The sequence below is a fragment of the Felis catus genome, chromosome C1 (assembly GCF_018350175.1).
Source record: "Felis catus isolate Fca126 chromosome C1, F.catus_Fca126_mat1.0, whole genome shotgun sequence".
Classification (NCBI taxonomy): Eukaryota; Metazoa; Chordata; class Mammalia; order Carnivora; family Felidae; genus Felis; species Felis catus.
The window spans coordinates 62719059-62742128 of record NC_058375.1 but is presented as its reverse complement, the minus strand read 5'-3'; positions in this window follow the sequence as shown (position 1 = coordinate 62742128).

Sequence of the window (23070 nt, the reverse complement as noted above, 5' to 3'; positions counted from 1 at the left end):
GTCACAAAATGTATAATATGAAATTAAATCAGTATGTTGGATAAGCAAAGTGTGAGGGTTATAAACACAAATGAAAGTTGACTTTCACTTCACACTCTCTCTTTAAACCTGCTCTTTGAGAATTGTGTTGCCCTAACCTGGATTAAAAACTGAGGCAATTACATGACTTTTCTGTTCCCTTTTAAGTAAAAGAAAGTTCTACAACTACTTAAGGTAAAAAAAAACACAGCCTCACACCAGTAATTAGAAATGACAGGGTCCAGGGAAGATGGAGGAACAGGAGGACCCTAAGCTCACCTTGTTTCATGGATACAACTAGATAACACCCACATCAGTATAAAGAGCCCAGAAAACTACCTGAAGACTGGTAGAACAAATGCTCCATAGCTAAATACAGAGAAGAGGCCACATCAGAGAGGATAGGAAGGGCAGAGAGTGGTTTTCCAAGCTTAACAGACCCATGGACTGTTCACAGGAGAGATACTGAGGGCATGAAGAAAGGAGAGAAATAGACTCTGACACCAGGGAACCCACTCAGAAAAGACAAACGCCCTTAACATTTGGCTTTGACAAACAGAGTTTTCAATCAGTTCTTTTGTGAGTTCTTATAATCAGTGGGGCTTAACACCAAGAACTTTAAAAATCAGGGGCACCAGAGTGGCTCAGTTAGATGATCGGCCAACTTTGGTTCAGGTCATGATCTCATGGTTCATGAATTCCAGCCCCATATGGGCTTGCTGCTGTCAGTGTGGAGCCCGCTTCAGATTCTCTGTCCTCTCTCTCTGCTTGTGCCCTCTCTCAAAAATAAATAAAACATATTCAAAGAAAATCAGTAGGCTCATGGGATAGCTAGGAGAGTGAGAGGAAATAAAGTCCCTATTCCTTTTTTTTAAGTTTATTTATTTATTTTGAGAGAGACAGAGAGACTGAGAGCGCAAGTACATGCATGCACGCGCGCATGCGCGCACACACACACACACACACACACACAGACACACACACACACGTGGGGGAGGGGCCGACAGAGAATTCCAAGCAGGTTTATCATTGTGAGCACAAAGCCCAACACAGGGCCTGAACTCACAAAACATGAGACCATGACCTAAGTCAAAACCAAGAGTCAGATGCTCAAATGACTGAGCCACCCGGGCACCCCCAAAGTCCTTACTCTTAAAAAAAGACAACACAATAAACAGCCCTACAGAGATACAGCATAGAAACAGTGGTTTGAAAAACACCTGGAGGGGCGCCTGGGTGGTGCAGTCGGTTAAGCGTCCGACTTCAGCCAGGTCACGATCTCGCGGTCTGTGAGTTCGAGCCCCGCGTCAGGCTCTGTGCTGACGGCTCAGAGCCTGGAGCCTGTTTCCGATTCTGTGTCTCCCTCTCTCTCTGCCCCTCCCCCGTTCATGCTCTGTCTCTCTCTGTCCCAAAAATAAATAAACGTTGAAAAAAAAATTTTAAAAAAAAAAAAAAAGAAAAACACCTGGAATATACAGGAGGGAGTTTTATTTATTTATCTCAAAGCCTGTGCTGGAGGGGCAGGGACTTTTGGGAGACTTCTCTAAGAACAAAGGAGTCAGTGGGCACCACTGGCCTCCCCTACCCCCTGGCATAAACACATAGAAAGCTGCATACCAGCAATACCCACTACATAACAGGGCACCATGCCCTTGCATTCTCCAGCAAATGAGCTCCCTCCAGCCAGGCCTCAGCACCAGGTCCCCTCCTTGCTAACACCATGCATCCCACACCTATGCACTTCTGCAGATCTGCCACCTCCAAACAGGCCCATCTCATCCTGACAGCTCAAGATGCCCCCAAACAATGCAGACCCTGATGGCACTATGGTCTGCTGCAGGTTAGCACAACTGCGTCTCTGGCAAATACCTGATCTGTCTCAACTCAATCCCAAGGCTGCCCTGGGTTAGCCCACTAACGACACAGGGACCAAACTCTGTCCCACAGTCCATTGCAGATGTCTAAACTGAAGGCAAAACTGCTCAGTCATAAAATCAAGGTTCACATAATACACACAGGAGACACCCCAGAGGTGCTAGTTTCTGAGAAAGAGGGTCAGTGCACTACAGGGCACTATAGGACCTCTTCTCCATAAGGCCACTATTATCAAGAGCAGGAGATATAGCTGAATTAGACAAAATAAAGAGACAGTGAAATATGTCCCAAATGAAAGAACATGACAAAATCACAGCAAGAGAGCTAAGTGAAATGGAGATAAGCACTATGCTTGATAGAGGATTTAAAGTAATGGTCATAAAGATACTCACTGGACTTGAGAGTGGAGGACCTCAGTAAGACATTTGACAAAGATAAAAAACATAAAAAAGAACTAGAGATGAAGAACTCAGTAACTGAAATTAGAAAATACACTACATGGATTAAATAGTAGACTAAAGGAATCAGAAGAATGAATCAGTGACCAAGAGGACAGAGTAATGGCAAGCAATCAAACTGAACAGGAGAGAGGAAAAAATAAAAATAATAAGAGAAAATAGACTTAGGGACTTCAACAACACTACCAAGCATAATAACACTTGCAGTATGGGGATCCCAAAAGTAAAACAGAGAAAATAGAGGGCTAAAATTTTATTTGAGGAAATAAAAACTGAAAACTTCCCAAATCTGAGGAAGGAAACAGAAATCCTGATCTTGCAGGCACAGAGAGCCCCCAACAAAATGAACCCAAGGAGGTTGACACCAAGACATATAGTAATTAAAACAGCCAAAAAAATAAAAAAGCAATAAAGAAATAATTTTAAAGGTTGCAAGAGAAAAGACGACAGTTAAATGTATCAGCTCATTTTTCAGCAGAAATATAGCAGGCCAGAAGGGAGTGCCAAGATATATTCAAAGTACTGAAAGAAAAAAAAAAAAGCCTTCAACCAAGAATACCCATGCAGCAAGGCATATTCAGAATAAAAGGAGAGATAAGGAGAATTCCAGACAAACAGAAGTTTAACAAATTCATGACCAATGAACCACCCTATAAGAAATGTGAAAGGGGACTCTTTGAGTGGAAAGGAATGACCCTAAGTAGGAGTAGGAAAATTAGGAAACATAAAAGCAGTAAAATTAGATATACCTATAAAAATCAGTTAAGGAATTCACAAAATGAAAGGATGTCAAGTATGACACCATATACCTAAAATGTTGGGGGAGAAATGTTAAGAATAGATTCAAACTTAAGCAACTATCAACTTAGTATAAACTGCTATACCTAAGATGTCATATATAAACCTAACAGTAATCACAAATCAAAATCCAATAATAGATATGCAAAAAATAAGGACAAAGGAATCCAAGTATATCACTAAAGAAAGCCAGCAAACTACAAAAGAAGAGAGCAAGAGAAGAAAGGAACAGAGAAGAACTACAAAAACCATACAGCAAGTAACAAAATGGCAATAAAGACATACCTATCAAAAATTACTTTGAATGTAAATGGACTAAAAGCTCCAATCAAAAGACATGGATAATGGAAAGGGAAAAAAATAAAAAAGCAAGACCCATCTATATGCTGCCTACAAGAGACTCATTTTAGACCTAAAAACACACACAGATTGAAAGTGAAGGGATGGAAAAGCATTTATCATGCAAATGGAAGTAAAAAAAAAAAAAAAAAAGCTGAGGTAGCAATAATTATATCATAAAAAAATTGACTTTCTAACAAAGACTGTAACAAAGATAAAACACACACTATTATATATATAACATATATATATAATATATATATAATCATAAAGAGAACAATCTAACAAGACAACATAAAAATTGTAAATATGTATGCACCCAACATGGAAGGACCCAAATACACAAGGCAGCTAATAACAAACATAAAGGAAGTAATTGATACTAATACAATAATAGTAGGGGACCTTTAATACCCACTGACATCAAATGCGTAGATTATCCAAACAGAAAACCAGCAAGGAAACAATGGCTTTGAGTGACACAATAGGCCAGATGGATATAACAGATTATTTGGAACATAGGATCCTAAACAGCAAAATACACATTTTTCTCAAGTGCACATCGAACCATCTCCAGTAGAGATCACATGAGGCCACAAAACAAGCCTCAACAAATTCAAAAAGATGGAAAACATACCATGCATCTTTTCTGACCACAGTGCTATAAAACTAGAAATCAAACACAAGAAAAAATCTGGAGAGAACATAATAAACACATAGAAGTTAAATAAAATGCTACTAAACAATGAATGGGTCAACCAAACAATCAATGAAGAAATAAAAAAAATATGTAGAGACAGATGAAAATGAAAAACACAACATTCCAAAATCTGTGGGATGCAGCAAAGGCTATTCTAAGAGGGAAGTTTAGAGTAACACAGGCCTACCTCAAAAAACAAGAAAAAACTCAACTAAACAACCTAATCTTATACCCAAAGGACCTAGAAAAGAAAAACAAAGAAAATCCAAAACCAGGGAAAAGAAGGAAATAATAAAGATTAGAGCAGAAATAAAAGAAATTCAAACTAAAAAAACACACAGTAGCACAGGTAATGAAACCAGGAGCTCAGCCTTTGAAAAGATCAATGAAATGGATAAACCTTTAGACAGACTCATGAGAGAGAAAGAGAGAGAGAGAGAGCTTAAGAAGAGAGAGAGAGACATAGCAGGAGAGAGAGAGAGAGAGAGAGAGAGACAGACAGACAGACAGCAGGAGAGAGAAGGAGAGGGCTAAAATAAAACCAGAAATGAAGGAGGAGAAATAACAACTGACACCACAGAAATACAAATAATTATAAAAGAATATAATGAAAAATTAAATGCCAAAAAATTGGAAACCTAAAAGAAATGCATAAATTCCTAGAAACATATAACCTACCAAAGCTAAATCAGGAAGAAATAGAAAATTTGAACAGACTAATTACCAGCAATAAAATTGAATCAGTAATTTAAAAACTCTGGGACCAGTGGTGCCTCGGTGGCTCAGTCAGTTAAGTGTCTGACTCTTGGTTTTGGCTCAGGTCATGATGTCACAGTTTTGCGAGTTTGAGCCCCACGTTGGGCTCTGTGCTGACAGCTCAGAGCCTGAAGCCTGCTTTGGATTCTATGTCTCCCTCTCTCTCTGCCCCTCCCCCACTTTTGCATGCTTTCTCTCTCTCTCAAAAATAAACAAACTTAAAAAAATAAAAATAAAAATTCCAGAACCAGTCAACTTCACAGGTGAATTTTATCAAACATTTAAAAAAGAGTTTTACCTATTCTTCTCAAACTATTTCAAAAAATAGAAGAGGAAGAAAGCTTCCAAATTCAGTCCATGAAGCCAGCATTACTCTGATACCAAAACCAGATAAAAACATAACAAAAAAGAAAACTACAAGCCAATATCTCTGATAAACATAGATGCAAAATTCCTTAACAAAATATTAGCAAAATAAATCCAACAATACATTAATACAATTAGGCTTCATGATCAAATAGGATTTATTCTTAGGATGTGAGGGTGGTTCAATATTCACAAATCAATCAATGTGATATATAACATCAACACAAGAAAGGGTAAAAACCATATGATTATTTCAACAGCGGCAGAAAAAGTGTTTGACAAATTACAGTATCCATTTGTGATAAAAACCCTCAACAAAGGTTTAGAGGAAACATACCTCAACATAATAAAGGCCATATATGAAAATCCTACAGCTAACATCATATTCAGTGTTGAAAAACTGAGAGCTTTTCCCAAAGTTCAGGAAAGACAAAGATGTCCACTCTTACCAGTTTAATTCAACATTGTACTGGAAGTGTTATCCACAGCAATTGGAAACATAAGAAATAAGAGGCATCTAAATTGGTAAAGAAGAAATAAAACTGTCACTATTTTTTAAATTTTTAAAAAATATTTATTTATTTTTGAGACAGAGAAAGAGCATGAATGGGGGAGGGTCAGAGAAAGGGAGACACAGAATCTGAAGCAGGCTCCAGGCTGGCAGCACAGAGCCCTACACAGGGCTCGAACTCACGGACTGTGAGATCATGACCGGAGCCGAAGTTGGATGCTTAACCGACTGAGCCACCTAGGTGCCCCCAAACTTTCACTATTTGCAGATGGGATGATACTACATGTAGAAAACCCTAAAAACTCTACCAAAAAACGACTAGAACTGAGAAATGAATTCAGTAAGGTCTCAGGATATAAAAATCAACATACAGAAATCCACTGCATTTCTATACATTAATAATGAAGTAGCAGAAAGAGAAATTAAAACAATCTCATTTACGATTGCACCAATAATAATAACATACCTAGGAAAACCCTTAAGCAAGGAGGTGAAATACCTGTACTCAAAACTATACTGATGAAAGAAATTGAAGATGTCACAAACAAATGGAAAGATATTACATGGTTAAGGATTGGAAGAACAAATACTGTTAAAATGCCCATACTGCCCAAAGCAATCTACAGACTTAATGCAATCCCTATCAAAGTACCAAAGCATTTTTCACTAGAATAATTCTAAAATTCATATTGAACCCCAAAAAAGCCTGAATAACCAAAGCAATCTTGAAAAAGAACAAAAATGGAAGAAATAACAATCCCAGACTTCATGATATACTACAAAGTGGTAGTAATCAAAACAGTATGGGCTTGGCACAAAAATAGACTCATGGTCAATGGAACAGAATAGAGAGCCCAGAAATAAACCCATGATTACATGGTCAATTAATCTTTGACAAAGGAGGCAAGAATATGCAATGGGAAAAGACAGTCTCTTCAACAAATGATGTTGGGAAAACTGGACACTACATGCAAAAGAATGAAACTGGACCACTGGCTTATACCATACACAAATATCAACCCCAAATGGTTAAAGACATAAATGTGAGACCTGAAACCATAAAAATCCTAGAAGAGAACAGAGGCGGTAATTTCTCTGACATTGACTGTAGCAAAGATTTTCTAGATAGGTTGCCAGAGGCAAGGGAAACAAAAGCAAAAATAAACTATTGGGCCTACATCAAAATAAAAATCTTCTGCACAGCAAAGGAAACAATCAACAAAACTAAAAGACAACCTACTAAATGGATGAAGATATTTGCAAATGTCATATCTGATAAAGGATTAGTCTCCAAAATATGTAAACACTTTACACAATTCTACACCAATAAAAAAACAATCTAATTAAAAAATGGGCAGAACATGGACAGACATTTCTCCAAAGACATACAGATGGTCAACACACACACAAAAAGATGCTCAATGTTACTCATCATTAGGGAAATGCAAATCAAAACCACAATGAGATATCACCTCTCACCTGTCAGAAAGACTAAAATCAGAAACTCAAGAAACAACAAGTGTTGGTGAGGATGTGGAGAAACAGGAACCCTTGTGAACTGGTGGGAATGCAAACTGGTATAGCCATTGTGGAAAACAGTATGGATTTCCCTCAAAAAATTAAAAATGGAATTACCATATGACCCCATAATTCCATTACTGGGTATTTATCCAAAGAATATGAAAACACTAATTTGAAAACACATATGCACCCCTATGTTTACTGCAGTATTATTTACAATAGCCAAATTATGGAAGCAGCATAGGTGTCTATCAATAGATGAATGGATAAAGAATATACAACAGAATACTACTCAGCCATAAAAAAAAGGATAAAATCTTGCTATTTGCAACAACATGGATGGATGTAAGAAGCATACTGCTAAGTGAAATAAGTCTTTATTTTGACAAGCATTGAGTAATGTATAGAATCGTTGAGACACTATACTATACACCTGAAACTAACATAACACTATATTATCTATACTGGAATTAAAATTTTTTAAATGACAGTAAAAGAATTAAGTTTTGCTGACAACAACAAAATGACTGAGATGTTGGAATGGCCCTTCTCTGTTTCCCTGCCTCTTGTTTCTCCTCTCTCAGCCCGCTCACTGATTTCTGACCGTTCCATTCCAGGCAGAAGCAAAGGAAGGAAGGAGAGATGATGGGGGCAAGAGAGGCCAATACATCTGCGACATGGTCTCATGTCCACAATGCCCTTGACCTGGGTGAATACAATCTAGTCTGACAGTTGCTTCTTTCCCTTCCGCCCCTAGTAATCTTATGCAGCTTCTCTTCTGCTGAGACTTTAGTGTTCTTTGGCTGGCCATTAAACAAAACCCCCACAATGGCTTCCCTTATACAGATACAACGTGCAGGCCCTTCCCAATGCAGAAGGGTTTCTCCTCTGTTCTAGCTGGCCAGGCTTTTCTCTATTTCTCCTCCCTTGGTCCCTGCACCTGCCAGCTGGAGGAGGCAAGTGGACCACTGAAAGGGAAGCCCCTTTCCCTTGAATTGAGATGATGGTAAGGAAGAGACTCTCTAAACGTTCCTCCATGAAGACCTTTCCAATTTCTAAGAACTTGACCCTTTCATACCCTATATGTTGTAAGACAAGTCCTCCAGCAGTTTCTCAGCCATAGCAGTCTATCTCACAATTCATTTTGGAATTTGGGTTTACTGTCAACAGGAACTGAAATAAGGAGAGTTCCATATTAACACCTTAGTACCCAAAAGAGGACTTTTTCAGGTATATAGTGCACTCTCATGCTGAGTTGGGGGCTTGAATCAGTTGGTACTTTTCCAAACTTTGGCCTTATTTTGTAATTTTATGGCAGTGCCTCAGGGGCTGTAGGTAAAGAAAAGAGGAATGTCTCAAAGGATGCTCTGGCTCCTCCATCCTTGCATCAGCTGGAGTATGTACACTATTGTGTTTCTGATACGTTGAGGTTTGATGTAAGACTTCATTGGAAGAGGGTTATGCTGACAAATAAAAGGCTGCTTACCCACTTAAAAACATTGTGATGACTCATTCACTTATTCGCCTCCTGTAAGCAAGACAGCAGTTTAGGCAAGTTTACTCTGACCTTGGGCTAGCACAGCTAATCAGCTGTTTTCAATTCTAATTATAATGAAAAAGAGCTCTTTTTAAGTAGGCCATTTACCTACTGGCGGAACTTGGGTGAGTTATTGAAATTCTTTCTCTCTCAATGTTCTCATCTATTAAATACCTATCTGGTACTATTGCTTTGAATCCTCTGTGTTGAGTGCCTAACATGATGTCTTTATCATCGTTTATACTCAGGAAATCACAGCCAAATGCCCTTTCAGAGCTGCCTTCAAAGTAAATGACCAATGTTCCCAGAAACCATCCTCTACTATGTTATCAGTTTGAAGGATTTTGCCCTGGTGATACCTGTGCCAAGGGATCACCATGTCCTCTCAAACCATTTCCTTCTTCTATTCCCCAAATGAGAGATTTAAACCTCTCAGAGTTTCCTTGGAGACTTTTGTCATGGGTACAGGCACAAAGAACCCACCTGGGCAGCTGTTCCTAAACAGAAACCTGAGAAAACCTCATTGCTGGTAGCCCAAAAGTGTCCCCCCACCAAGCTGAATGCAGACCTGCCCCAAGGCATTGGAAGGAAACTTTATGATGATAAAAGAATTAGCAACTGTTATAGATTCTACTTGGAAACTGCGGTCACTTCAAGTCTGCTAATTTCCAATATCTCTTAGTGTCCCCAGCAAGAAATTCCTAATATCATAATTTCCAGATGAAGGATGAATCCTATAATGGTTCATTTTACATGTCAACATGGGTAGGCTATAGTGCCTAGTTGTTTGGCTTAGATGTTGCATGCAAGTAGACTTGAATGAATGGAGGTAGGCCTCATCCAATGATTTGAAGGTCTTAAGAACAAAAACTGAAGTTTCTTGGAGAGGAAGAAATTTGGTCCAACACTGCAACACAGAAACCCTGCCTTAGTTTTCAGCCTGTCTGACCTGCCATGCAGATCTCAAACTCAAGACTGCAACATCAACTTTTACATTTCTAGCCTTCTGGCCTCCTGTACATATTTCAGACTTGTCATCCCCAACAATAAATCATACGTGCCAGTTCCTTAAAATTAAATTCTCTTTCTCTATCTGTATATATCTGATTGGTCATTTCTCTGGAGGACCCTGACTGATAAAGAGCTCATCTTGTACTTCTCAAAGTACCAAGCACAGTGCTGAACTGACTTTTCTTGGGAGAAGTTCTTCATTCCTTGAACATGAATTAGAACATAAGTGGGCACAAGACTATACCCTATATGGAAAAGCACTGCCCTGGGTATGACTCTGCCCTGCCACTTACTACCTGTATCAGACTCACCTTTTGTGCTTAGTCCTGCACCTTCTTGGCAACTCAGCCACACACAGCCGAGGTCATTCCCTCTGATACTGCTTGTGATCTCTGCCCACATTCATGGCAGCAGTCAAATGACTTCAGCACCAAGGCCCAACTGACAGAACCCATGGAGACTCTGTCTCCCCAACAAGGAAAATTAACATCACACAGATAGATATTGATAAAAAGAAAGACAGGAGATAGGAAGGAGCCAATAGATAATGGTGTGCTTTCCTCTCCAAGATGTATTGTTCTGAGATACAATGGCTCCACATGGTTGTTCAGACTTTCTAGAAAAGCCCATGTGACCAAGCAAACCATTGTGGAGAAAAGCTCATAGTAAAGTACTCTTTTGAATTTGCTATCCCTTCTTCTGCCTCACTTTTCCTTTTCCTTCATTTATGATCCCTTAGAATTGTACAGACCCCCCCAAACCAAAGTGTCGACATATAAGGTTTATCTAATTTTTTTAGTGTTTATCTATTTATTTTGAGAGACAGACAGGGGAGGAGCAGAGAGAAAGGGAGAGAAAGAATCCCAGGCAGGCTCCAAACTGTCAGTGCAGAGCCCAACATGGGGCTTGATCTCACGAACCATGAGATCATGACCTGAGTTGAAATCAAGAGTCAGACACACAACTGACTGAACCACCTAGGCACCCCTAATTTTTGTTTTCAAAAGACCTGGGCTAAGACTAGCTGTATGGCCTTAGTAAATCACTTGACCAATCTAAGCTCCAATTTACTCATGTTTAACATGGAAACCACAACATAACATATGGAAACTATAGTAGGAATGGTTTGAGGACTGGATGGCATAATGCACAGCTCTTGGGGATGATTTTAATGAGTGAAAACTATAGCTGTTGCTAGCCCATGCAGAGAGTGCACAGCCCCACATGGAGCAGGGGCTAAAACATTCCAAGGCTGACTAAATGGCTCAGTCCGTCTAATTCTGGGGCCAAGCCTATTGCTGCTGTGCACATAAGTCACATTTTGTAATGACAGCAGAGCAGAATGCCTGTTCCCCAAGGGCAGCTGGCTCCGAAGGGAGAGAGGAATGAGGGCATTCCTAGCACTCCTCCTAACCTCACTTATCTAGTATGCCTGTTCCTGAAGGAAGGTGTAAAGGGTGTGTCAGTCAGCCAAGAGTGTTTAGAGAAAGTGCCTTCTCATGAAGACCAGGTGGTGAAGACATATTCCATCTGCTACCATGAATTGTAACACTTTATCATGTCCTACCTAGAATACAATGTTGTTGGGGTGGATTGAGGGGATTTCTCTAAAGGAAATGTCACTTATCTTGAAACAGGAAATAAGATGGATTTTGAGGCTGGAGTTCAGGACCAGAGCACATAATTAGAGGAAGGAGCTGGTCCTAGGCTCTAAGCTCTTACAGACCTATCTTGGGAAAAATGGCTGCAGAGTGTAGGGTGCATGCATGTGTGCGTGTGTGTGTATGAAATAGAGAATCTATAGAACCAAGCATATAAAATGATTGAGAACTTGGGTTTATGGGGGTAGGGAGATTCAATAGGTGAGTATACCTAGTGTGGGGATTCAGAAGAAAGACATCCTCTTCTCTGTACCTGGAGAACACCCAGCTACACCAGAGACAGGACAAGCTTGATGTCACTTCCCTACTTCAGTGGACAGGGGCTATACCAGGCTCTAGGATTGCCAGGCTGAGGAGTGGGGGATCATGACTAAGTTACTAGGCTACCAATGTTTCAGTGACACCATATGAAGAAGGGAGTCTTCAACACAGAACAAAAAGTGTTCCCTCTTTAGGACCATCCTAATATAGAGACTTTCTAGGACTGAGGAACTATATAGTTGGGAGTCTAGAAGCTACTACAATAGAAAGGAAGAAAGACACACTTGTTGATCCTAGAAGGTCTTAGAATTATTTCATTAAAATATTTGAAAGATCAGGTCCTTTTTTTAATTCCCTGAGTTGTTAACTTAAGATGGTTTCTTGTTTATGTCTTAGTTTTTTGGAGACAGAGTAGCATAATGATTAAGAATATATATTCTGGAGTTAAACTGCCTGCATAAGTCCTGGCTCTGCCACTTACAAACTTTATGACCTATGTTTTAGTTTACTCAAATGTGAAATAGGGACCCTAATAACTAACTCATGGGATATAGGTAGGATTAAAGAAAGTTAACACAGGGGCACCTGGGTGGCTCAGTCGGTAGAGCTTCCAAGTCTTGATTTTGGCTCAGGTTGTGATCTCATGGTAGCCATGGGATGGAACCCTGCATTGGGCTCCATGCTGGGTATGAAGCCTGCTTGAGATTCTCTCTCTCCCTCTTCCTCTGTTCCTCCCCCACCTCTCAAAAATAAAAATTAAAAAAAAATTGGGTATTTGGCACAGTGCCTGGCACATAATAAATGTTTACTAAATGTCAAGTAGTAATATAGCCTTTTTTTTCCCCCCTAGAGATCTTCCCTTCCCTTGTGGAAATGGAGGCTACCAAAAGCTTCCCATGTTCACAATCAACTCTTAATGCTGGAGCCTTTCTTCAAAAGAAAGAGACTGAGCTGAAAAGAGTCAGAATGACAAAATTCAGAGTTTGATGTTAGGGTTTCCAGCTAAGAGTTATTTTAAGGTACAAACAGGTACTGTCATGAAGACTTGGAAGCAGCTCAGTGATCCCACAGAGATGCCACTGGCAAGCAAATCATTTAGCAGAGCCCAGGGTGCTCCTCAGAGATTCATGCAGGGGGCCTGAAATGGATTATTTTTGTTTCCATCTCTAAAGACAAGCTAGAAGGGAGGGGCATGTGGATTCAGAGAGAGTAAATTCAGGGTACTGGATGAAATGATCTCTAAAGACTGTTCCAGCATCCTGCAAGGCACTGAGTCTCTGAGCATGACTAAAAGAAGGGGGATTAAAAAATATTCAATGCAGGAGAATTCAGGCAGATGCTCAGGAAAATATGTCCCAACCAAATTCCTGCTGAGCCTCAAAATATCCTGGTAAGGGAAATGATGTGAGTTTCATTTCGAGTCATGGAAAATAAAATGAAGCACAAAAGGTTGGGGGAAAGTCATACACTGGCAGAGAGGTAAGCCTCTTTTCCAGGCAGTCTCATTTCACGATAGCTAGAAGTTATGTTTTGTCAAAGAAAGCTTTAAAAGGATTTGGATGGACAAGTTCAACAGTGGCTACAATCAAATTATCCCTATTCTCTTTTAAGATCTCCTGTTTAAACAATGGTTATTAGGCCCAGACTTACAAGGGTAAAATAATTTGCAAATTATATTCAAGTGTGACTGTCAGAAGATCCTCAGGACTGATGTAATGGTCCCACATGTCTATACGAAGCAGTCCAAAGAGTTGTGATATGGAGTATAGTTTGTGTGCTATAAGGTCATGAAATTAGACTGTAAAACCCCATTTGATGGATAAGGATATTAAAATGGAATTAAAGTATTGTTGCAAGAGAGGAATTCTTGTGCTTCAAGAGATGAAAGATGGGGGAAGCTTTGGCAAGTCCAGGGATGAGACATGCAGCTGCTGTGCAAATCTCTATGCTATTATTTTACCAGAGCATCCCTGAAGTTTCCAGTCCACGATCTCTTGACCTACACAAACACCAATCATTCTGCCAAGATGTTGACTCAACATTCAGTGTAGGAGCTAAAGCCACTCTCTCTATTCAGTTCATCAGCAAAGTCTCAGACTCACCAGGCTCCTTCTCTCTTAGCCAGTCTCTAATACAGCCTTTGCTTACCATTATTTCTTTGGAGGAAAGAAGGGAAGGGAAGGGAAGGGAAATAGTTATACAGCATCAGCTGAAATCTGAGATGAGACAGCAGTCTTTCCCTAGTGCTGTCTTCCTGCTCACACCAAGTTTCACCATTTTAAAAACAGCACAATTCTAAAAAGCAAAGCAAACCATTAATGTTGTGGTTCCAGCTTGGGCAAACTTTTCTTGAGGCACGGAGGACATACCTGTTAACACTGATTCCCTTTACCTCCAGCTGCCAGCCTCTTTGGGAAAAGGATTCTCATATGAGAATGACCTCCGACAACACCAAGCATATTGAGTCCCAACTGTTTTTGGAAGAAGTGGCTATATTCATGCATACCAAGGAGAGAAAATGCACCAAAAGAAAGAAAGGAAGGAAAAGAAAGGAAAAGAAAGGAAAAGAAAGGAAAAGAAAGGAAAGAGAGAAAGAGAGAAAGAGAGAAAGAGAGAAAGAGAGAAAGAGAGAAAGAGAGAAAGAAAGAGAGAAAGAGAGAAAGAGAGAAAGAAAGAAAGAAAGAAAAAAAAGATCCCATCTCTTGGTCACTGAGTGACTCAGATTTCCTACCTGAAAATTAGAAAACTAGTCTGAAGCCAGTGTCTCTGTGACTATCCAAAACATCTGAATATTTGAAAATATGTAGATGTAGGGTACTAACAAGCACTCATCCAGAGGACTGACTCACATTTTGGCAACTGTGTAATGCCAAATAGCATCTCGGTCAAAGATTTCATGGAATTAAAAAAAAATCAGCAAAAGGAATATTTGATGTAAACAAAACAGACTCAATGTTCATTATAATTTTTTGAACCCCCAGGGATGATTTAGCTCTGAGTGTGCCTTGGTTGGTTCCCTCCCAGGCCACCTGTCTCACTCTTTCTCAACCTTCACGGTGACATATGTAGTAGAAAACAAAACAAAACAAAACTAAGACCTAGGTTCAAATTCCAGCTTACTAGGAACATTTTGGCTACCCTGAACCCCAGTTGTATCATCTATAAAGTGGGAATAAGAATAATTTACACTGTGATATTTTTGTGAGTAAACATAAGGTACTGTAAGCCCCAGCTTACAGCAAACCCTTGATAAGTTAACAGCAGCTTGATAAGGGCAAAGAGTGTGAATTAGCACCTGCACAGGACACAATCATTTATCAAAAAACTGCTGTTTAAATCTCCTCCTACTGCCTCAGGGTTTCTCAAAAGTGGGATCTCTCACCATTTGCTGCAGGTACCTCATGGTGCTTTTATATAAGAGACAGAGATTTCTGATCCTCATCCTAGATATGGCAAATCAGAATCTCTGGGTATAACCATTTCTAACATCTCCCCGGTCTCCAGATGACTCTTGAGTACCTTAAAATTCGAGGAACACTGAATTAGAGCACTATCTAAAACGTATTACTCTTTTTTAGCCATTGGTTTGTAAAGACATAGATGGGTCTTATGTTTCAGTGATTTAAAAGCACTCTCTGAGTCCCGATGTCCACAGGTCCTTTGAAAGATTACATAACATGGTCAATTTGGGGAAGTTTAAAAAGTCAAGGTAGTTCGTAGGAAAGTTTTTTATTTTTCCTTGGTTCGTTGGCCAATTGAGTAATTCTCTGTTATTATTTAGGCCAAAGGGACAGCACTTACTAAATTCCCTGGGCTATTAAACACAGCTTTATATTGTTTGCTCATTTAGCTTAATAAAACTCCAAGTGCTGTAGAAGATACTTAGTCTCAAATCCACTTATTCTTAGACTCCACAGTCCAAAAGAAATTCTTGACCCAGGAGCACTGAAATCTTGAATTTACAGTTCAATAGAGAAAATTATTCAGCAGGCATGAGACACTGGGCTAGGGTGGATACATGTTAGCACAAAGGTAAGAGTCTGAATGGCAAACACTGGCCACTCCTTTGGCAATGGAGAAGTGTGGCCCTAGGGTATCTGCTGAAAAAAGCAAAAATGAAGTTGGCAGAGGTGTCAGATTACCAGTGTTCATGTAGCAGTGAAACCAGGGAAGCCCCATGAAGCCTGAAATATGAGCCAATTTCTCTGGCAAAGACTGGGAGTTCCTCCTCAGCATTAGTGAAGCCAGTATTGAATAGGACCCAGAGCTGAAGAGTGATATAGAGAATTTGGAGAGGAGCCATGAAAGGCAATCAAGATCAATCAGGCTTCAGAGGAATACATTCTTGGAGGGATTGGCTTCCTTTAGACCAATGAGTTGTGGGCTGGGAGGGTGGCTGCACAGAGGAGATTAACAGTGCATTTAGATGGGTAACTGATAGTTAGGAGTGTAAATATTTCTACTAACAACATCAAAAGAAGAAGCTTAGGCTGAACTTCAGCAGAAATTGGGCTTGAAATTGAAGACCTGGTTGTAAGGGAGAGTGTTATTCTGTTCTTAGTGTTTTAGGGAAAGCTCTAGTGCTGCTTTGCTTCAGAGAACCCTCTCCCCTCTCCCCTGCCTCAGTCACCTCTTACTCTTAGTAGCCACTAGTTCCTGATTTAGGGCTGATAATATGCCAGATACTGGGCTAACTGCTTTATCTTTCCTTTCCCATTTATTTAATCTTCATGGCAGTCCTGCAGTGTGGATAATTGTATGCTCATTTATAGAAAAGAAAACAGGGTCCATGAGTTTAAGCAACTTTCCCAGGGTTACAGAGTCAGAAAGTGGCAGACTGGATGCCTTCTTCTAAATCTTGACAATTTTATTTTATCCTGCCCACTTGCCTGAAGCCCAGGAGGCCAGTGTGCTGAAAGCAAGAGAGCAGAGGAGTGAGTGAGTGAGTGGGGACAAGGGCAAGAGACAAGGTAAAAAATAACAGGCTGGAGCTGGGGGCAGCCACCTGGTAACAAGTGCCTTTCAAGGCTATGGAGGATGTTGGATTTTCTTCTGAATATGAAGGGAAGCCACTGGAGTGTTTTGAGCAGAAACATGCTAACTTAGGTTTTAAATAGATCTGTGTGAATATATTTTAGAGAAGAGGTGGAAGCCAGGAAAATAACTGTGTAGCTAATTTAATAGCCCTAATGAAAAATGATGGTTTACACCGTTAGTGGTAAAGATGAAAGGAAGTAGGTAGATTCTACAAACACTTTAAGGTTAAAACAAACAGCCTGTGATGAATTGGTAAATGATATGTCCAAGGTCACGTAGGTAATAAAGTTGGACTAGGCTGGGGTTGGAAGAAGGCTCTATCTGAAACCAAACCCGGTGATCTTTCCCTGACTAGAGTGAGCCATGGCCATAGGTTACTGAGAAAGGGATTTCCTGAACCTGAGGCCAAATATATAGAAAGTTTCCAATGTGTAACATGACTGAGTTGTTTGTGTTTGTGTGTGCACATGTGTATGTATCCTGTATGTCCATGGCTCTTCTCTCTTCATACCAAAAAGAGGAGAGTTGACAGATTATCCAAAACACAGATAAAAAAGACAATTACCAACCTCATATCCAAACATTTCAGCCTATAAGATTACTGGAGTGAGGTCAGCTGTGGCCTTGAACAGCTACCATAGGCATGGTGAAAGGTAAATTTTATGTTTTAAGCTGTATTCGGTAGAGGATGGGAGGAGCCACTCAATAAATGAAAAGACTCTGTGGCCACATTTACACAGCAAAAGCCAAGTGGAAGATTGAGCAATTACCTAGTAACTGCAGGCTGGGGAATCAGCCAATTTGAGTAACTCAGATAAAAACATATGCTTTGGCTGCTTCTCTTGCCTGAATTACTCGATAATGGCCCAACTGTCTGTTTTGCTTAGCTGAAGAGAACAAGAAACAGGTCCATCCAAGTTGGAGACCTTCCATGGGCTATGGGGCAGCCCAAGCTGAGAAGCAGGCAGGGGAAAGGCTGCCCCCAGGAGCTTGCCTTCAGGCTGGCATGAAGCTGTCAGCCCTGGTAAAGAGACTGCTGGGTCAGTGTCCTTTGCTAGGTTCTAGAGACCCTAGCATGAACGATCCTCATTCTGATGTTTCCCAAAGTCTAGTCTTAAGACAAACTTGAAAAAAGAAAATTATCAAAAAAAAAAAAAAAAAAAAAAAGGTGAAATATAGAGCTATCCTTTGAAGAAATGATGGGAACACAAAGGCAACAACTGGTCCACGCTGGGATGGGGTAGAGGGTTGGGAAGAGCCAGGGAAGGTTTCCTGGAGATGATGCCTGAGGTAAGTCCTAGAAGATGAGTAGTTATTAGCCAGAAAAAGAGAGTTGGGGAAAGGAGAAGGAAGGCTAGTGTGAAGGCTTGTGGCATCTTCCCTCTTTGCTATGCCCCTGACATCTCACTAAGCATTTTATAGGCATTGTATTGCATCTTCACAACAACCATTTGGGGATGGCACTATTATTATTCTGTTTTTTTCTTTTTATGAAAAAACCAAGGCACAATTCAATAATTTTCCCAGAGTCACACCAATGGAGTGTGGCAAAACCAGGACTTCACACTATATGACTTGAGAGTCTTTTCAGTTTTGACTTTGTCTGTAATGCATCTTCTGTAGCCCTGGTACCACCATGCAGTTTCCACACATGTCCATGACAGATCAGAATAAACGCATGCTTCTCAGAGGCCAGAAATCTGCTCTTAGAGCCAAATGGCCCGCCTGCTCCTGAATCAGCTCAACACTACCCAGACTCTGCCCTCTTTGGTACGTGGCACTTTGTTCCCAGCCGCATGTGAGCCCAGTGTGCTTATCAGAATCCATGAATTCCCTGCCGACTCTGACTATCTCCACTTAGTTTCAGTACAATCTCCCTTCTGCCATCCTAACAGGAGTGCAACCCTGTCAGAGGGTGGGAGTCATGTCTTTGTTAGAATTTTCTTGATCCCTCTACCACCTTCCTTCTACTACTGATCTCCTGCAAGTGCCAGGCTCTGCTAAAGAGCCTGTGAAGCTAGTTTTGCCCACCAAGACTCCTAAGACATGTTTTTTTTACAATTGTCATGAAATGCAGCAGGCCATGTTCTAAAAGATAAATTATGAACTAGGAGAATTACACATGGTCTCACGCTTGGAGGAGTTTCAACCAAAGATGAAATTTTGTGGTTCAGAACCATGCTGGCAAAGTAGAAGACTCATTCCAGTGCATCTGAAAGAAGTGAGCTAATAACCAGTAGTGGTTCTCTAGAGACTTCACCCTAGTTCCGGGAAGTAAATATTTTGAAATTGAATTTGTAACAATGGTTTCCATTTTCAAATGTAGCATCATAACTCCTTTGGGTGAAAAAAAAAAACATATTTTGGCAAACATTCACATCACCTCTGTAAGCTAAATCATATATAGATTTTCTACACCCAAATTATTGAAGGTAACACCTCTACTAGTCTGAAAAACTCTTTAAGATCAAGGAGTGAGTTTATGTGGAAAACCAATAGATGTTTTCCATTTGTGCTGAGGTTGGGATAAGAGAAGAACTTCATATGAGAAGATGGAACTCATTACCAGCATAGATACTCCACCTCTGACTTTATTTAAAGAAATGGATAGGGCACTGTCCTCCTGGGGTTGACGGGGGTAGGAGCCGTGCTTGCCAGACTTCTCATGCTCAACAATCCAGCCTGGGCTTGCCTCATCTTCTGCCACTACCCCCACCCTCCTAAATTAATAGATCATGTTTTTACTATGTGTTTCTCATTCATCATGTCACTTTTGCCTCATAAAAATCTTCCTTCTACTGTTGAGGAAACTGGCTTCCAGGGAGGTTAAGTGGATCCTTTAAATTTTTTTTTTTCAACGTTTATTTATTTTTGGGACAGAGAGAGACAGAGCATGAATGGGGGAGGGGCAGAGAGAGAGGGAGACACAGAATCGGAAACATGGTGGATCCTTTTTATATATTTATTGGCATCACAGAATGTGCTAAAATCCAGGTGCCCTACATCTCATGTACTAGATGGCATGTAAATATATAAAATGCCATAGGTATATATATTTGCTGAAAGATGGAAGGATATTCAGAGAAATTAAGGAGAACTCCTTTAGAATTTGAAGTTTTCCTAGGATGCTCAAGTATTATTCTCCTTTCAACCTCATTCACTTAACTATTTGTCTAGTGTTTACTGTATTACACAGTGGAATGCAATGGAAAGCGAGTCCCTCCCAGGACTCATTAGCCCTTATTTCTTAACATCTGTTTCTCTTGCTGTGATATTCCTCCCCCCCCCCCCCCCCCCCACACACACTCCACTCCTAAACTCTGCCGTCAGCTCCCACCAGCTACAGATCCTTGGTAAGTACCGTAAATACGGACACAACTGAGAAAGGGAGAAGAGCAGTTCCTGCAGGGGGGGATTCACATCCTCTAGGCCTGTGGAAGTCTATCTTCTTTGGAGTGCCTTATGAAACCCAGGCAACTAGGAAGAACTTATGAATTTATTCTCCTGATGTCTTTACACAGATTTATTGAAATAATATGGTGCTCTGGAGACCTCTTGCATATCAAAACCAAAAGTCTAATTATATTAGTCAATGTTCCTTAAATTTCAGGTCCCCCATATGGGGACATGATAATATACAGAAAAGCATTAGAAAGATGTGAGGGACCATGTAAACAAAGGTGACAATGTAATCATCAACAAAGCTAATAAAACATGATGGTATAAAAAGTGCCAGGTACTAAAGAAAAATATTTGATTGCAAGTGAATGAAACCTCAGCAGAACAAATCCTAAATTGTGTTCACTTAGCCATGAATGTAGAATAACTAAAGGAAGAAAGGTAACAAAAGTGGTGGCTTGTGTTTAACTTTACCCCTTTTGCAATAAATTAGTTTTCTGAAATGTAAATTAAAATCCCATATCAAGCAGTAAGAATGATCTTTTTGACTACCAAATTGGAAAAATAATTAAGATATTAATTCTGCTGGTAGGCTGGAGAGACATGTGCTTTGGAAAATACCTCAAACACTGCTAGTGGAGATGTAAATTAGTGCAGCATTGTGGGGACAATTAATGACTTTCAAGAGACTTTAAATTGTATATACACATCCATTCCACTTCTAAGAATTTATATTTGGGAAATATAGATGTGAATAAAAAGGTAGCTATGACATGTGCATCATGGTATTATTTAAAATAGTGCTTGAAGTACAGAAGTTAAGAATGTATCTTCAGAACGCCTGAATGGCTCAGCAGGTTAAAGGTCTGACTCCTGATTTTAGCTGAGGTCATGATCTTATGGTTTGTGGATTCTAGTCCTGCATCAGCTCTGTGCTGATGGTGTGGAGTCTGCTTGGGATTCTTTCGCCTTCTTTCTCTCTGCTTCTCTCCTGAGCACTCAAGGGCTCTCTCTCAAAATAAACTTAAGGAAAAAAAATGTGGTATCTAGTATCACTGAACTGCTAGATTCAAATTCTGGCTTTGTTACTTCTTACTGAGATACTGGACATACTACTTTTTAATTCCCACACTTGTAAAATAAGGCTGATAATAACAGAACCTGCTTCATGATGTGGCTATGAATATTTAACAAAATACATCTAAGGCACTCAGAACATACTAAAAGTACTTATGATGTTAGATATGTTCATTATAATGAACAATTAGAGACAATCTATATATCTAGTAAGTTTGTTTCATCCCAGCAATATAGTGCTATATATTAAGATGATGCTGTAGGTGAATATTTGACTTAGATGATTATAATATTAAAGGGAAAGAGAAAGCTATAAAATAGCATTTACTATGTGACTGAATCAAAGCGGATGTTTATTAGACACTATCTTGTGTACTTGAACTTGTTTTGAATTCAAATGCATTTATCGCTCTAAAAAATTTAGTTGCATTTCACAAGAGCAAAAATCAAATAGTGTTAATTTCAGTTCCTTACTTCCCGTTTGGGGGGGGGGGGGGAGGTCAATAAGAATTTTTCCTGGGCTAATATACTTTTGGTACTTACTGTATTGCAATCCAAATGACCTCTAATTATAAAAAGAAAATTCTTTTACTAACAGGTATAGTCCTCAATGTCATAACAAAGTCCCAAGATACTATCCAGTGTCATAATGCTACTAGAGTAATTATATACATAATTTACCAAGAAATACTACAAGCTATCAGTGTTCAAGTTCCTACAATTTTTAAAAACACATGATTCTAATAATGTTTATTATGATACTCAAAACAAATGTACCTCTAATTTAAAATAATGTGGGATTTTAAGAATTACATTTGCATAATATAAAAGTACTGCTAAATGTTAATGCCACCTTGTACAACTAATAAGAATCACTTAATGTGACTTTAGTTTCAGTGTCTGAATTGGTGATTCAATTGATTTACATAGCAAAAAGTTATGCTCTCTTAATCTCTTACTTACTCTCTCATAGGTTATGAATCTCTGAATCCCTAAAAGATAACTATTATGTTACCCAGGTCTTTGCTAATCCAATGATAAAAAAATCTTCCTTCAATCCTCACAAAAGTTGTTTGATCACCCCCAATTTCAAGCAAATAAGCACTGTGCCTACATGCTTACACTATTACTAATACGGAAATACTCCAATTCTTTGCTAATATTATAAAATTAGGATCTCTGATTTCCACTAGTAGAAATGAAAACACAGTTGTATGTTTGTATTACGTGTAAATTTTTTAGTGCATTCTTATCTATCTCATTTCATCATTAACAGCTTTATGTACAGGATATAAATCTCATTCACCTTGACATCTTTGAACCTCTTTGTTATGGAAGTTTTACTTCAAGTTTGGGCATTCATCTTCAGAACTAAAAAGTGTAGTGATATGGTTTGTAAAAACTCTGAACAGTCAGAGGGTGGTAAGCACAGGAAAATGACGAGAGAGAAAGAAAGAAAAAGAAAGGAAGGAAGGAAGGAAGGAAGGAAGGAAGGAAGGAAGGAAGGAAGGAAGGAAAAGAAAGAAAAAGAAGGAAGGAAGGAAGGAAGGAAGGAAGGAAGGAAGGAAGGAAGGAAAGAAAGAAAGAAAGAAAGAAAGAAAGAAAGAAAGAAAGAAAGAAAGAAAGAAAGAAAGAAAGAAAGAAAGAAAGAAAGAAAGAACGAACGAACGAACACTCACAATCAAGCACCTCCCAAGCTAAATGATGCCAGTTATATCCAGCTGGGAAATGCTATAAACTGCTAA